Genomic DNA, 3,580 nt, shown 5'->3' with positions numbered 1-3,580 from the left:
TCTTTTCTCAATTAACCATATTTCTCATATACTTTGTGCTATAAGGACAATATAGGAACTATAAAGGAAAGGAAAACATGTATTTTCATATTGATGATACTCAATTAACCCTATTTCTCATGTACTCTGTGCTATAAGGACAATTAGGAACCATAACAAAAAAGAAAAACATGTATTTTCATGCTCATGATCATACATCTTTAATGAACATTAATTAAGTTCAATATAGAGTGCGTTGTATTGTTTGTATTGCGTTCATATATTCTCACTTTTCAAGACAAATCACAATTGTTTATCAAACAATAAAACACAGATTTTCATTGATTTTCAATAGTGAAAATAATTTAAATACCTACATATTTATGCACAGTGCTAGCCTGCTAAATTTATGAGGTAGAACAAGTATATTAATTAAAATTTATTTATTCTTAAAAAAAATTATCTTCTATAATCCATCTTCTTGAGAACTTAAAGCTTTATTGGCTAAAATGGCGACTTTTATATAATTTAAGGGGTTTTAAGTTAATTTCCCCTAAACCATCTGTACGTTTATTTCAACATTCAATAGACTTTAAATTTAGTTTTCTGAAAGCTAGGGGCTACAATTAGTTTTCTAGAAGTTATAAACTTGCAAGAAGCTTAAGTGTGTGTGTTTGTGTGTGTGTGTGTGTTGTAGATTTGGAAGGTAGCATGTGCTTCATGGATTCATTTTGAATGAACAAACTCTTGTGTTAGATATCAAGTGTGAAAAGCTACAAACATTCACTAACTCATACTCAGAGTTCAAATCATCATTTTCTGCTTTTAATTTGCGGAGGATTTTTCAAAACCATCCGCTTTTGAAATTTATTTTCAAAAAACGACTCATTTCAACCTTAATTTCAAAAACCGATCCAGTTGGATGAAACTGGGTCGGTTTTTGAAAAAATATTCACAAACTTCACGGGAGTTGAACTCCCGTGAAGTTTTTTCTCATAACAAAACTTCACGGGAGTTCAACTCCCGTGAAGTTTAGGAATTTTTTTTCAAAAACCGACCCAGTTTCAACCAACTGGGTCGGTTTTTGAAATTAAGGTTGAAATGGGTCGTTTTTTGAAAATAAATTTTAAAAGCGGATGGTTTTGAAAATTTGTCCTTTAATTTGCCCTTTGATACTTAAACAGCTAATTTCATATATGTTCTCACATAGAGCTATAAAAAACAAATATATAAAATCTTTCGCTATTAAAAAGGATTTTTCCTATAAATCACCCTTAAAATAGGATAATTGCATGGAAACTGTCTTTTAATTCAATTTATACGTAAACCATCTTTAAATTAGGTTTTTGTTACGATCAACCACCTCCCAGTCAAATCTTCACTAAAAAGTCAAAAATAAGTTTAATCGGTAAAAACTTCACCCTATTTCAAGGTGGTTTCCAGAAAAAGGCCCTATTAATAGTAATGTTACATTCTTCTCATTATACTTTTAACTTTATGCACTATTACATGCATATAAGCACTAAAAACTTCACCCTACAAGTCACTTACCACCTTCTAATAGAAAATAAATAAGCCTACGTGCAGCACACGTTCATTATACTAGTATTTTAAAAATTATATTTAAAAAATTGTTTTTTTTGGTCAACCAAGATGACATGGCCAAAAAGATATCGGTTTTACTACTTTTTTGAAAACTATCTTTTTAAAGAAAATTCCAATAATTACAAAGCCCATGACCCGGTTGCTTGTAATCCACGTGTAGAATAATAATAATAACGAACGCCCATGCTTAAAAGCCCGTAAGATTTCAAAAGTAAGAAAAAAAATCATTCCTCGGTAAATTTGGCCCATGCAGGTCTCGAACCTGCGACCTTCGCGTTATTAGCACGACGCTCTAACCAACTGAGCTAATAGGCCTGTTGTTTTTAATTATTAATTCCATATATATCAGTCTACAACAAAACAAATCTTGCCAGATTTCAACGTATAAAATTAGTATTTCTTCATAGTACTTTTTTTTCCTTGATAATCAACCATTCATCAAAAGGAGCGTGAGAGGAATAAAGCAATTTAGGTAAGCAACCTGTGAATATTCTCCCCAGACAAGTCTAGTCAGGGTCTTGTAGACTTTGTCAAGGATTTGTAAGCGCCTCCGAAATTTCTTAGGTTATATTCTAATAACCTCATCCGTTAAAAATTAAACAAGTGTGATTAGAAGAGGCACCCCCTCCTTTTCCTCTAATTAATCAATCCGTGCATCTACATCCGATCAGGACGGAATAATTTTTTTTTTAAAAAAACCTAGAAAAATAAGCTATTTTCCTTGATTTCCTCCCTTTATTCTTTGAGAGCTTAAATACATTTGTCTTGTTTTAGGTGTTCCACATCTCTCTATCACCGTCATAAATCAGCTTCTATCGTACGGAGATTTGTAAAGATAAATTAATCTCTGCAGCCCGCGTCCCTTGAGTAAACTAAAAGGTTAAACATGAATAAATCCTGGAATATTTGCGTTTAATTATCCATTTGATGCCTTCTGGGTTCTGAGAGATGCTGTTTGTTAAAACCTAGTGGTAGACAGTTGGCAAAGAAAAAAAATTGTAAATAGCAACCTCATCCAATGAGGGAGGAAATGGAAAAGGAGGTGATAAAGAAATAATTAGTGTTTAGGTAGACAACAAGGGAAAGGAGATACACTACAATCTATGTATGTTTATTATAACAAAATTAACAGTAGAATATAACCCTCAATCTTCATAACTTCGGGGTTTTGATATAATGTTTAGAGGGGATTTAGCGCCCTCACCACAACTTCAGAATTTTGATGTAATGATTAGGGATTTTAATAGTTCACAGTAGAGAATGGAAGGGAAATGAAGCTACGTAACTAATTACTCTTTTGAAGAAATAATATATCTGCTTTTTTTTAACCTAGAAACCACATTTAAAATAGGATCATTCTACGAAAATTATCTTTGATAGTCAATTTATACAGTTTTTTGTTATAATCAACCACATGGGTTCACTTTTAAGTTAAGCTCTTTTCGGTATTGTTGTAATAATTAGTTGTCCAATACCAATTATATTGGAGATACGATACCTAATGGAGATTAGGTGGGATCAATTACCAAAAAAATAAAAAAAATAAAAAACAAAAAAAATATTAACTGAAAAGTGAGCTCATTTGGTTGGTTGCAGTATCTTTTTTGAATAGTGATAACTACACTACTGCTCCTACTCTTCTTCTACCCTGTAAGGAAAAAAAATGTAGTTGATTCATTCTCTTTAAGTTTTTCTAAATTTCCGACTCATCAAGAGAGCTCGCACTTCTCTTTCTTGTATAGTTTAGGAGTAGTGTAGAAGAGAATAGCGTTGTCATCATTATTCAAAAAACATTTAAATATGGTTCATGTATGAATTGACAATCAAATTAAGTGCTTTAAGTAGAATAGCCCTATTTTAAAGGTTTTTCCCGGTAAAGAAAAAAAAAACCTTAGTACATTTAAATACTCTTTATTTCTCTAAAGATAATATTCAAATGTTGAGAAAATCATTTAAACTCAATCATTCCCCCTCCTAATCAGTCCACTTTAATTAG

At 31.5% G+C, this 3,580-nt stretch overlaps 1 non-coding gene across 1 annotated transcript; it reads right to left on the bottom strand.

Annotated features, from left to right (window-relative positions):
* TRNAI-AAU lies at nucleotides 1,826-1,899 on the bottom strand. Its single transcript has one exon. It is a non-coding gene; the product is annotated as a tRNA-Ile (tRNA).

The sequence above is a fragment of the Asparagus officinalis genome, chromosome 7, assembly GCF_001876935.1.
Source record: "Asparagus officinalis chromosome 7, Aspof.V1, whole genome shotgun sequence".
Lineage (NCBI taxonomy): Eukaryota > Viridiplantae > Streptophyta > Magnoliopsida > Asparagales > Asparagaceae > Asparagus > Asparagus officinalis.
Note: the sequence above shows the minus strand (reverse complement) of the source record. Positions and strands in the feature narration are given on the sequence as shown.